Source organism: Ambystoma mexicanum, chromosome 10, assembly GCF_040938575.1.
Source record: "Ambystoma mexicanum isolate Mex_15411 chromosome 10, UKY_AmexF1_1, whole genome shotgun sequence".
In the NCBI taxonomy this organism is placed as follows: domain Eukaryota; kingdom Metazoa; phylum Chordata; class Amphibia; order Caudata; family Ambystomatidae; genus Ambystoma; species Ambystoma mexicanum.
The window spans coordinates 468,550,545-468,565,263 of record NC_090932.1 but is presented as its reverse complement, the minus strand read 5'-3'; positions in this window follow the sequence as shown (position 1 = coordinate 468,565,263).

The following is a 14,719-nucleotide window of genomic DNA, read 5'->3' as shown; positions in this document are numbered from 1 at the left end:
TGGATCTAGTGTGGTGGTGCATGGAGGTGGTACCAAAAGCTCTGTAAGGGTAAACATTCAACTTGAAACATCCTAGCTTTGGTGAAAATGTAATTTCAAACTGTCAGTGGAGCATGGACACGGTTCGCAGACATGTCATTAAGCTGCACAGGTGCGGTCACATGATGACAGGGAGATGCTGGGCGCATGCACAGGGAGGTCAGCAATCAGACGTACTGTCCGCAGACCAATTAAAAGTGGGTCATGAGTGACCGGACATGTCCGGACACAGCACAATGTCTGCAAACATTATCCATTACATAACTAGGTAGTCGTATAGTCCGTGGACTATCAAAAAAAAAATAAAGGAATTTATCACAGAATAATATACAAGATATTTATAGTATAAAAAAGAAATGTATTTATGAAAAGAATTGGGTGTCCTAATGGGAACATAAATGGGAACATTTCGAATTTCTATTAAGTCATCATTGCAGAGGGAGGGAGAGAGGTTTCATCAAACCATCTTTGATTTATAATTTATGAATTTGATTGGGGTGATTGCTGGGTCAAGGAGGACAGGTACAAGATGGTCAGTGATAATCAACATTGCTTATAACATGACTGTTAAAATAATTTAGATTTATTTAAAGTCATTTTTAAGTTTATCCAATTTGGAAGATAAAATCATGATTTCATTGTGTACAGTTGGGAATTGGGATTGCCTTTCTGATTGTTGGGATTCTCCATAATTAATCTGTGGTGCAGTTTCCTCATGTGTAGTATGTACTATAAGAAAAGAAGACATAATTATTTCAATGAACTCTCTATAAATTACATTATTTGTTTATATTGAAAGATGTATTTTTTACCATTAGAGATGTCATCAACACTTTTCTTCTTTGGGAAGGTTGTCTTCTAGCCACTCAAGTGTGTTTCCCATTTCTGTCTGTTAGGCAGAAACCTGTGCAGTTCCCTCTGGGACCACTGCAAAAGATTTAGGACTACAGGTGTTTGGCAGTAAACCCACTTGGTAGCAGTCTGTACCACACAGATTCACTTGGTAGCTGTGGCTGAGCAGTCAGACTTCCCTCAAGAAGAGTTAGGCAGTATGTGGAGTATACAAAATAGGGCAATCTACACAGTAGAACAAGCAAACACGGAACAAGGCTTCGGTGTAAAGATATAAAGGTATTTATTTATAACAACACATCTATGGAAAACACTCTGGCACTAATACGGCAAACAACTTCAATCACAATTACTATAAGAGAAAGATCAATCCCCCTAACAATAGTTTGACAAGTCTAGGTTCAACGGCACCACTTATTTGCAGACAGAGGTGAATGCTTTAACCTAGATGGCACTCTGGTATTCGTTAGGCCGGGAGAGAAAAGGCAGGTTATGAAATCACTCGGCACCAACACTTTTACGAACAAATGCAAGGCAAGTAAGGCAGGGTCTACTGCAGATCACAAAGTTCAGAGGCCAGGCCCACTCTGAGAGAGGCAAGGCGATATGTCCCAAAAAGTGTCTCAGTGGAAATGCGCTTCGAGTCTTTATCGCAAATTGTTATGGAAAGATTGGACCAGTTCAGAACAGAAAGTTAAGAAAGCTTGGAGGTGACCCAATGGAGAGGCGAGGATTAAGACACCTCACTCTATCCGGTAGAAAGGGAAGCCAGGCGGACACGGTACCTTGCTTGTGGAAAGACAACTCCGGCGGGGGCAGTTGTTCCTGGTGGTGGATGCACGTCGGGTCTTTTCCAAGAGAAGAGATGATCTCGTCGTCGAAGGAAAGTTGAAGATCGTTGCACCACCAGGGAAGAGACCAGCCGCGGAGTGCTCCATCACAAGGCACCACCTTTTGGTCGCGGTACAGGGGTAGTGGCTATCTGGTTGCCGGGGTGCTCTGCACGGGCAATTCGACCACTGCGTCATGGAGCGAAGAAAAAGCAAAGGGGACTGGTTGTTCCCACCAGTCAGGGGAAGAGACTCTCCGGCGGGGAGATCTCCTCTGTCGTCGGGAAGTGGTGAGTCGGTTCAGCAGGGCTCCACCGGAGGTGTCGTCGTTGCAGGTCGGCTCAGCTTTACCCTCGTCGGATTCTTAGGTCCTGTGGCGACTTCTGAAGATCCAGTCCCAAAAGCCCTGCTTTTATGCAGAAAACCCCCATTCATTCAGCCTAACTGTCAATCAAAACACGCTAAGTGGTGAGCGGGGTGGCTCACCACTTGGGCCAATCACACCAGAGTGCGACTGGAGTTGGCAAGGCAACTCAGTCCAGGGTGCCTAAACCCCCTCCCGCACCCCCTGTGGTACCCAGACAGAATGGCACCACTTTGGAGGGCCTCTGTGTAGAGGCCCACCAAAAGTGGAACAAAGGTTTAGGAGTCACAGAGACGAACACAGACGCCATTTTAAAAACCGAGCTCTGGCAGAAAATACCACCCGATAGACTTATTTAAGATAAGTAAACCGGTGGGATGTTAGAGATTAACGAGAAAAAGTATTAATCTCCAACAATGGGAAGAATCCCATAGGGTTATATTCGGGGTTGAATATAACAAGTAGTTTCCACTGCCACCAGCCAAAACTCAACGTGGGGGGACGGGACAGTGCTCCCTCGAATAACAGACCCAGGAGTAATCGAATTACCCCTACTAGTACGTCCACAATAGGATGGTTTGTACTAGTTCTGTTAGTAAATTTAGGTCTAGTAAAGCCAATGGTGACTTTACATGCCCAGGGAGACAGTAGTCAGTCCCCGGGTATGGAGTCTATGATCGAGGTCCGCTAGGACACCCCAGTGTTACGGCACAGAGGGTGCGGTGTAACACACATAGAAAAACATATGAGACCCTATGGAGTAAAAGACCTCATAGCCCATCGAACACATTGACATTCAAAGGAATTACACACATTCATGTCCAAGAGTGGGAGAGAAAGAGTCCCACTCTTGGCAGGATGGAAAAAAACAAACTCCAGAAATCCAGCAAAGCTGCTGGGGGACTCACTAGGTTAGGAAATTCAGCCTTAACAGAGAATTCTCCCTAACACTGTCAAAATAGAAAAATGTGATATTTGCTTATGATAAATATTTATATGATAAATGGTAATAATAGAGAAATAAATACAGTGTACTTACTATTTGGTTAGAAGTTGTTTTGCTATGAGCTCCTCCTGTATCTCAGTCTGCATGAATAGTTGTACTAAACTGATAATATGAGGTGTACAGTTATGGTTTGTGCTTGGTGCATTACCCAACATTGTGTGCTAAATGAAAAAAATAATGTTCACATTTTGAAATGCTGAATTGTACAAAAAGGTCTATTTGGGTGTAGTAAATATAAGTAATGTTGTTTTATGTCTATATTTGCGGTGGTTGAAGGGTACACAATGTTCTGTTGTCCCCTGTGGTTCTGGGCTTTGTTAATGCTACCTGCTGTCTGCTGACTTGTATACTGTCCGTGGACTACAGCTGCTACATTTGGGTGGGAGGGTGTATGATATAAAGAACTTGTAGCAAATCAGGGGGTCTGGTAAAAATCTATGAAATTCAGTGAACACATTTTGTTGAAGGACATTACGGGTAAGTTGCACTAATAAAAATCTATGAAATTCAGTGAAAAGACTTTGTTAAAAGGACATTATGGTTACAAGTAAAATCGAAAAAACACCAGTTATGGTAATATAAGTAACCACAACTCACAACACCACCATGCACTGCTAAGACTAAAACCAAGGATAAAAAACGATGACATCACAATTGAAATTAATTCTGATGAGAAGTTCCTACAAGGGTTTGCATTTGCAATGTTGGTAACAAGATGTCAGGGGTGATCGGGAGACCTCTCCTGAACTACTTAATGTATTAAAATTGTACTCATCAAAACAAAACATTTTAATGGATTGTTGTTGTTATTACAGGAACTTAATAATACATGCACATAGACAATGTCTGCAGCATGCACCATAGAAGTACAGAATTTTAATCTGTTAATATTGGGCAGTAAAATAATAAATGCAACCCTATCAGAATTTCGACTAGTGTTAAACATGGAATAAATAGCTAACCATATTTTATCCTCATCTCTTGACAAAGAGCGACGATTTTTAATTAACTCTACATTTGTAGGATATCCCACGAGGGCACTATATAAGTTTGGAAGCCCTTATCCGTGATCCAGAAATCGAGGAACTCACAATTGAATGGACTCACTACATGTAACTTTATTTCCGAAGACATTTTTAGCCTAACATAGGGTGAGTAGCACTGGTGGTATCTGTATACAATTTTATGCAAATTTGTATACAATTCATATGGCGTACCTTAAGAAATTTGGGAAGAATTGACACACACCTTTACTTAATAACTTTTAGAGTCATTTGGACTATTCTATTTACAGCTGAGTACAGGTTAATTATGCAGACAGGACAAAAAACATAGATCTAGGGTAAGTAGAAATTCAGTCTTCCTAATCTGCTATCCTGTATTTCTCTTAACCTCAATTGGGTATCCTGCTTTTGGGTACTCCGGCTCTATGAAGTCGCTAGGAGTAGTTCACTCTTCATACGTTTTGGGCATGGGCCTGCCAACGGTTCATGAGTTGCTTAGAATTCTCAGATTAACTTTATATAAGTAAATTATAGTTCTTTCCTTTGATGATTGGAATTGTTTCATGAATATCTGGTGATTTGACAATGATGGATAACTGTTAGAATATTGAGTCTCAACACATTGTGACACTGTAAAGACAAAAAGGTTTTCGTACATGTAAAGATTTTATTGAATGGGAACACAAAGTGGCCTAATATTAGGATGTGTGTGTGGACATGCAAGTGATTTAACGTTAATGTTTTTTTTTCTTTTTCTTTTCCCCCACCCGCTAACTTTCTGTACCCATTGTGTTGTCTCCCCTTCTTTTGATGCAAATTGACAACTACAAAATGTTTGTTATAATTTGACAATCTTGAATGGTTATTTTCTGTCATGTATATATTTCTTTGTTTGACTTTGATGTACTTGGTTACTAAAAAGGATGTTTTGCCTACTGGTTGAAACACGTGTTGGCAAACTTTAGTAACTACAAATTTTTCAATAAATTAGGTTGATATATCCAATATTCTATGTTTCCTTGTACAATGTGGCAATAGCACTATATTCACTAATTTGGGACAAGCACATTCGAGCTTGGCACGTGTTTTGTAAACTTGTTTTAGTCTTAGTCAGGGGTTGGCCTAGTTAGTGCCAGGGCCTGCAGCTGTACCCATTTCTTACTGTTGCTTAACCTTGATCACTAACCCAAGCATACCCACTACCTGATTTAGACCCTACCTTCTATCTTTGTTTTTTGAGTCCTGTAAAAGAGGAGCAAGAATGAATAGTGGGATAGTGGAAGGTGGGTAAGGATCGTGTTGGTAAAATGTGTGCACAAGGTAGATTGAAATAAAAATCATGATCTGCTGTGATAACTGTCCACATATTAGGAAGTGTTTGATGAAGTGCATGTTTGCACATGCTGAAAATGTGCAATAGCCTCCACCAGCCTGCATGGGCGCAATCACTGAGAAGGGATTGGCAAGATGATAAACTGTGGAGTTCAGGTTATGAAAAGGGCGAGGATGTTGGGTTTCAGTGCATTATTGATATACTTCAGCTGTGAGGCATGAGGTGGTTGTTAGAGGCAGGGGACCATGCAGGGTGCTACTGCAAAGGAGGAATTGGTGCTGGTTGGAGTAAGATTCTCAGAGTTTGATGTTAATGTTTGAACAATAGTGACATCACAACCAAAAGTCAGACTTAATGTAAGGCAGATTTGAAAAGGTGTGTGGGTTCCCCGCTACCTGGAACAAACATGCATCAAATACCCTGTTCTATGGAATTTCTTCCACTCAGGAGTGTTTACAACCACGTTTTAGTTCACTGCTCCCTTCACAGAGGAGAAATATCCATTTGCATATCAGTCTTTGTCCCACCCACAAGGGAGGTCTAGCATTGCATTGCTAGGCAGTTCAAGTCTGTACAAGAGTACCATCAGCAACCCCAGGCATGTGTTTTAGCCTTGGTGGGCCTCCTCAATGAGGTGAAGTTGAGTCTCTCTAAGGCACAGTGAGCAAGGGTTACTGCATGGATGGGACACCATCCCTGCCATCACTGTAGCTGTGAAAATATATACATATTTTATTTTCACTTTTTTCTATAACCGCGGCTGTGAACTACAAATACCCTGTAGGAATAGCTGGGGGCAGTGAGTTACAGGGGTTCATGCACATGTAGTGTTAGTGTGGGCTTTGCACAGAAACATAGACATACAAACATCATAAGTGGCAAATGCAGCCGGCGCACACACCAAATGGGAAATGCACACATCCAGGAACAGAGAGCATATGCTTAAGGGTGTTTTATAATATTTCATTTGACTGGCTTGCATTACATCTAAATACTAATATAAACTAACAGGCTAATCCCTTCACAGTAACCTGGAACATGTCCTAAACAAATTAGTGCAAATTGGTCCAGATGAAGATAACCTGAAAATGATTTTGAAATGCTCTGCTACAATGAGGTTCAGCTTTGTGGTTTCATTCAATGAGAGCTTTTTAAACATGCAGCAGAGCAGCAGTTTGTGTGGCAAGCTGCGAAATATGAAATATGAGCTGCTAAAAGAACACTATTGTGTTTGAGCAGGAAGGAAATGTTACATTTGTTGTTTTGGAAAACTGTTGTTTTCCTAAACAGGACGGATGAGGTGACATGAGCTAGTCAAGGGGAAGCATTCTTTTTGAGTGGCAGTGGGAGGTTTTAAAAGGAACTGGGAGTGGGTGTGGAGTGCAGATGTTTATAAACTTCCGGGGAGAGTTGCAGAAGCCACTTGGGAGGCAGACATCCACCAGCATCCAGGGAATAACACTCTTGAGGGCTTACCGAGAGCTGAGACAGTGCTGGCAAGCTTGCTGGGGTCGTGACATTCCTTATCGATGGGCGAATCAAGTGAGATGGTCTTCCATGGTCAGCTGTGCCTGGAATCTCGCCAATTGCTAGGTGAATATGGGTCATAAGTGAGGATTTTCTGCATGAATGCATGACCGGTAGCCAGATAGGGTTAGCAGACTGTTTTCCAGCATAATGTTTATATACATTATGCTGGAAAACAGTCTGCTAACCCAATACTGTTTCAAATATTCATAAAAAATGTTGCTTTGCTGTTGTGATTTTCTCTCTCTCTCTCTCTCTCTCTCTCTCTCTGTCTCTCTCTCTCTCTCTTTCTCTCTCTCTCTCTCTCTTAAACTGCCAATTTCTTTGTGTACAAGGACATTGGGTAAGATAATGCTCAGGAGAGCCTTTTGATGAGTGAAAACTTTGTAATGTAAAATATAATCTCCTACTGTTTCATTTGTACACATGGCTTATACCACATGGTGTATTTTATCTGAGCAACTGTGAGCATCATTAGTGTATAAAATCAGAAATTCAAAACAAGCAACTTGTTTTGTTTTTCCATGACTGCACTCATTAGCACAGAGAGCTCACAGGGACTAGACCTATTTTACCGCATCTGGTACAATCTGAAGTAGGTTTTTGGTTGTCCTATTAAGTGAGTTTATAAGTGCATGGTGTGTGTGTGTATACAATCACCTGTTCATAATATGATATGTTTTGCACTTTGGCTGCTAGAGCATACGTCAGCATCATAGCTAAGTTGCTGAGAGGAAGTGATACTGTCACATACTAAGTGTAATACGTCCAGTATCTGATACCGTGAGTAACCCAGGGGTAAAGAGGATATTTGTTAGAATATATTCTGAGTAGAGTGCCCACACTATAAAAGGGGATCATCACAAGAGGTACTATGCTACAATAAATACCACTATTACCACCATAATAAGCTACAACAGAATTAGGTGTAACTCCTCTAGAAAATATATCTAACAACCCTCAGTAGTATCCTTGGTTATTTTTTTGTAGTACTTATACCCACGGTTATCAGGGCAAATGTTGTAACCCAAAAATGCTTCCCTGCCCCCCAGACCTTCACCAAGTGCCCTGCTCATGTGTTCCTGCTCCAACCACTCCCCTGATAGCCTCCACACCTATTCCTACTCAGCACTCTCTGTTTCTGTGTATCACAGTTTGCTGTGAAATGTCATCTGCTTGCGGCTATTCTGTCTGATAGCCGAGGTTAAAGAAAAGCTTTGTGCCGCAAACTCAGTCCCTACACCTCCTACAACTCCCAAATTTAACTTGGTGTCCTATTATCTCCGTGCCACACTGATTTTTCACCTGAAAATGGCATGTTCATTCTTTTTCGTTTTCGGTTAACCCGAGGGAATAGCGCAGCTATCGCTCGCAATGAGAAAAAAAAAGATGGTGGCTGTTTAATTTATAAACACCTGTTTTCTTGGCAATTTACCCTAGATATAGCTGTGTATTTTGGAAAAGGGGTGCCCCATTCTCCATCAAATAATTAAAAAGTACTGGATGGAAGAACCCCAAACCACAAAAGGATTGTGAGTCAACGCTTCGTGCCCAAGTTGTTTTGGACCTGATCTAAATCTGTCCAGCGGTTTTGGCTGTGCCTCTGGCAAAAGGTACCTTTTTTGTCTATGCGGAAATTAATGGGGCCTAGACCAAAACTGAGTTTTTTTGTTTTCTTAATAACTTTTTTATTTTTCAAAGAATCTTTCCAAAACTTTCCACTGATCCTGGCTGGAAAGTACCCAGTTCAAGAGGTCTATAATGTCTGAAGGCAAATCACACAGAAGCGTGAAAGTGAATAATCCAGTAATCAATTTAATAAAGATTCCAGTTAAGTAAACACAGCATTACTGCTTTGTCCATCTCTCCTGTCACAGTCCTTATAGATGTGAATACACAGGCACGGTCAAGTCTTCAGCTGTGATAGCACAACATTCAAGTATGATTGAAGGATCCATGTTCCATGATCCATATGGAGGCACAGGCTTCACCACACAAACTAGGCTTGTTTATATACATTATGCTGGAAAACAGTCTGCTAACCCAATACTGTTTCAAATATTCATAAAAAATGTTGCTTTGCTGTTGTGATTTTCTCTCTCTCTCTCTCTCTCTCTCTCTCTGTCTCTCTCTCTCTCTCTTTCTCTCTCTCTCTCTCTCTTAAACTGCCAATTTCTTTGTGTACAAGGACATTGGGTAAGATAATGCTCAGGAGAGCCTTTTGATGAGTGAAAACTTTGTAATGTAAAATATAATCTCCTACTGTTTCATTTGTACACATGGCTTATACCACATGGTGTATTTTATCTGAGCAACTGTGAGCATCATTAGTGTATAAAATGAGAAATTCAAAACAAGCAACTTGTTTTGTTTTTCCATGACTGCACTCATTAGCACAGAGAGCTCACAGGGACTAGACCTATTTTACCGCATCTGGTACAATCTGAAGTAGGTTTTTGGTTGTCCTATTAAGTGAGTTTATAAGTGCATGGTGTGTGTGTGTATACAATCACCTGTTCATAATATGATATGTTTTGCACTTTGGCTGCTAGAGCATACGTCAGCATCATAGCTAAGTTGCTGAGAGGAAGTGATACTGTCACATACTAAGTGTAATACGTCCAGTATCTGATACCGTGAGTAACCCAGAGGTAAAGAGGATATTTGTTAGAATATATTCTGAGTAGAGTGCCCACACTATAAAAGGGGATCATCACAAGAGGTACTATGCTACAATAAATACCACTATTACCACCATAATAAGCTACAACAGAATTAGGTGTAACTCCTCTAGAAAATATATCTAACAACCCTCAGTAGTATCCTTGGTTATTTTTTTGTAGTACTTATACCCACGGTTATCAGGGCAAATGTTGTAACCCAAAAATGCTTCCCTGCCCCCCAGACCTTCACCAAGTGCCCTGCTCATGTGTTCCTGCTCCAACCACTCCCCTGATAGCCTCCACACCTATTCCTACTCAGCACTCTCTGTTTCTGTGTATCACAGTTTGCTGTGAAATGTCATCTGCTTGCGGCTATTCTGTCTGATAGCCGAGGTTAAAGAAAAGCTTTGTGCCGCAAACTCAGTCCCTACACCTCCTACAACTCCCAAATTTAACTTGGTGTCCTATTATCTCCGTGCCACACTGATTTTTCACCTGAAAATGGCATGTTCATTCTTTTTCGTTTTCGGTTAACCCGAGGGAATAGCGCAGCTATCGCTCGCAATGAGAAAAAAAAAGATGGTGGCTGTTTAATTTATAAACACCTGTTTTCTTGGCAATTTACCCTAGATATAGCTGTGTATTTTGGAAAAGGGGTGCCCCATTCTCCATCAAATAATTAAAAAGTACTGGATGGAAGAACCCCAAACCACAAAAGGATTGTGAGTCAACGCTTCGTGCCCAAGTTGTTTTGGACCTGATCTAAATCTGTCCAGCGGTTTTGGCTGTGCCTCTGGCAAAAGGTACCTTTTTTGTCTATGCGGAAATTAATGGGGCCTAGACCAAAACTGAGTTTTTTTGTTTTCTTAATAACTTTTTTATTTTTCAAAGAATCTTTCCAAAACTTTCCACTGATCCTGGCTGGAAAGTACCCAGTTCAAGAGGTCTATAATGTCTGAAGGCAAATCACACAGAAGCGTGAAAGTGAATAATCCAGTAATCAATTTAATAAAGATTCCAGTTAAGTAAACACAGCATTACTGCTTTGTCCATCTCTCCTGTCACAGTCCTTATAGATGTGAATACACAGGCACGGTCAAGTCTTCAGCTGTGATAGCACAACATTCAAGTATGATTGAAGGATCCATGTTCCATGATCCATATGGAGGCACAGGCTTCACCACACAAACTAGGCTTGAAACAGACTGATTGGAAAACCATAAATCAATGATTTCAGAAGAATGCCTAGCATAAATGAGTATGATGAAACATTACACAGCAAAGACTAAAGTGAACCATGTCAGCAAGAATGAAATCAAATGGAGGTGTCAAACAAAAAACAAGCTATCAAGTGACTTAACTGAATGATCACATTCAGTCTAAAGTCTGAACATGTTGCTGCTGTGGGGTGGAGGGATGCAAGACATGAGCCTGATTGCAACATGACTAAAAGTATCTGGAAAGATTCTGAGTCATCTTAATGGGAAGGCAAAAGGGGCACTTGCCCCAGACCTCCCACCTTGGAGGGGGCCCCACAAAGCTATGTGATCTAAATAAATCAATTCCCAGAGTTTACTAAACTTAAATATCGAATGTTAGTATATTTTATGGCGTGCCGCTGGGGCTATAAACTGTATAGGCTGTCTGTTGTTAACAAGTACTTTCTACTCTGATCAATTCATCTTGTAATGCTTTCTGTGTTCACTGTGGTATACATAGTTTTTGCATTCACTGTGACAGAACCCTGTTGTATGCTCACCTTTCTGTGAGAATTAAATAATCATGTTCAATAGCCTAAGTTGAATGTATTGATACATTTTAGTGTTGCTATGGTTCAGAAGATAGATCAGTGTCTTAAGCTGTTCATGAGGGTACCAAAACCCCAAACTGCTGTGACTTGGCATCTCTTGGGGTCAAAAAGGGAGACTCTGGAGCAAGCAGGTGACTGAGGCAGGTTTCAGAAGTCATCAGTTTATTTTCTTCCAGCAGGCGATACACACATCAAACACCAGGGACATCTAAGGAACTCTGCTCTAAAACACTGGGTTTACTCACCCTTATATATAGTCCTAGGGACGTGAGCTAATGGTTTGGAAGACAACCCCTTCCGATCTATGATCTGTTAACTCATATGGCATGATCAATGAGCTGTTTCTATTTCTACTTTGTGATTGGCTGACCTCTCTGCCACTCGACTGGCCACTGCCAGACAAGCCTAGTCTAAACTGATTATGCTCACTCCTAGCCCACTCCTTTCTCCTTTACATGAACTTTATAAAAAAAAATATACCCACTGGTGTCATCATGACTCACAGCAATCCACCATTTTAGTAATCACCTGACTCTGCCTGACCTATCACAATATGCTGGATTACCCTATTTCTGGTCATATCTTGACATCTGGTCAGTTTCAAGTCTAGTTCTTTTGTACAATATACTTATCATGTACGTCTTAACAAGCATTCCATTATTTAAAACATTCTGACCTTATAAACATAAATTGGTTTTTACAGCGCTTTGCTGCGAAACACTATAATTCTAGTTTTCTGCACATTTCAAAGCATAGATCACCCCACCAAGCTATCTACACATGGTTTAAGGGGGAGGGCATCTATTTCCACTACATTCAGTTTGAGGGAGGGGGATAGTCATTCCTTTGTACTCCCTCATCTGTACAGTATTTAGTTATTTATTCAATACTTACAACCACACCCATGTCACCCTGCTCAATTCTCATGTACCTACACATTTCTGACCTAATCACCCTTTTCTACAGGTACTTTTCTTTAATCTAAGAAGTATCCTAACACATTTCTACAATGTCAGCACTAACACATTATACTCTCCTACTCTAAAACATATATGTGTCCCTAACTACTTTTATTTACTTTTATTTGAGCCCTACCTCCATTCCCCAGTTTACTCTGAGGTAACTATATGCCTCAGATAATTTCACAGCCACTATGCCATTTTTGAGAGATAGTCAGTACTTGAGGTAACCCAACATGCCCATTATCTCCATACATTTTAGTCATATTGTGGCTCATTGTCCACATCTTTTCTGCTACTCCCACCCCACAACATCATTCCTTGATCCCATTGTCTTGCCCATACATCTTTTCAAATGCACAAAGTTTATTTTTTCTTTTCACTGTTAAAATCCTCCACTCGACTCATCTCAGTTTGGCATCTGTGGACCGTCTGTGTCCTATCAACCCTTGTCCTACTTTTTGAGCTATTTTGCAGCAAGTTCTCAGGCTCTTTACTTTTACAGGCCAGTTCTTACACCTTGGAGTGTCTCTTTTTCCACAGATGATTAGCTGTATGTCCATTAAATGTTAACGGGGGGCACTTTAGCAAAGGAACACAAGGATGGAGGAGTTTTTGCAGAAAACAACTTTGAACACATATGATTGGAACTTGGCCATGTAGTTGGGTTCCTCAGTGACTTCTCTCTGCTTATGTAGTTGGCCAATTTTCTGAGCCACATAGGTCCCTCGTTGTCCACCTGTGATATAAAAGCTGATTCAGTTTCCTTTGTAAAATAAATATATCTCTATTATCAGTACATTTCCTGTCAATCCATCCCATTAAAAAATCTTGTTTACATATACTAGCAAACTCCAACTGCCTTCTAAAAAAACTACATATACACATTTTCTGAATATCCCTGCCTCCTAGAAAAACTATATCCAACATATTTTCTGAACATCCCTAACTCCTAGAAATTCTATATCCAACATGTTTTGGTTTTGGTGTGTCAGAATCTACTAATCTACTAATTTTTTCCATTTTCTATACATATTGTACTGTATGGTCAGCCTGCTGGAACCTGATTTGTTTACAAAAAACATCGATTTTTAATCTTCTCATTTTTCTCTGTCCTTATGACATCTGAGCTTTCTTGTTATACAACATTTGTCCTTCGGGATACACATTTTCTCCTAAGGTTGACACTTTTAGACCAAAGAGACAAAAATAACAAACAACAAATAAGCACATTAAAAAGACATAAAAAGAAGGGGGTCTTCTTCTTTTCCCATCTTCTAGGCACATGCGTAGCAGACGAGGATGACTTCCCCCAGGGATCCCTGTTGTATGTTGAAAATCGAAATAGAGACAAAAGTCATTTGGGGACTGGCAAGGGGGTCACGTTTCCTCCTAACCTAAACCCTTTTTCTTGCTGCTAACAAAAATGTTTATGAAAGATCATCTCTCACTTCCTTCAGCTCATTTAATTTATGACTTTCGGCGACTCGGTGGTGCACATAACAACAAACTTGTTTACCGGACCTGTACATCGTTTAGCCCTATACTTTAGCATTTGTCTCTGCTCAGCTGAATGGTCTTGGTCTGCTTAGCCGAATGTGCTTCTTCTGCTTTGCTGAACATGCTTCTACACCTTTGCTGAACGTGCTTGCTGCTCAGCTGTAAATGCTTCACGCCTTTGTTTCTCCATCTTTCTCCCGATTACGTTGGACCATGGTCTTCTCTTTTGTGCTTTGGTTTCATCCTGTTAAGACAAACAGAAGCATTTTGCTGCACAATATCTCTTCCTTATCCCACTATACTTACTCTAGTCTACCCCTGTTTTTCTAGACTATGGCACCAATTCTTACTATGTGCCTTAATTTTTATCATAAACCTACAGTGTTTGCCTATTCTAAACATTTTTATACCCTCGCCAATGAAGCGCCTTTGGCATCATAAACACAAAATAATTACGCACCTTCAATTTAGCTTCTGTTTTCTGCGTTTGTCTGAAGTGGCCATGCTTTCATTTATTTTCTAGTCTCTTCACACCTGATTGCACCTATCTTGGGAAAGTGGCTACACACTTGAAGAGACTATGTCTCTATCTACCTCCTTTTCTGTTACTCACCTGGGTCTTCTTACTTTTAGTAATGATCAACTGTGTGTCCACACCCTTTAAGTGTGAACCAGTACTTACCTCTTTTTCTTTTCTCCCTATTTGAAGCCTTGCAACTATTTCTCTTTTTTTCACGCAAGATCCACGACTTTTCATCTGTAACATAAACCAGCATTGTTACAAACATTTAAAACATGGTATCATACTTACCATTGTATTTTCTTCTTAAAT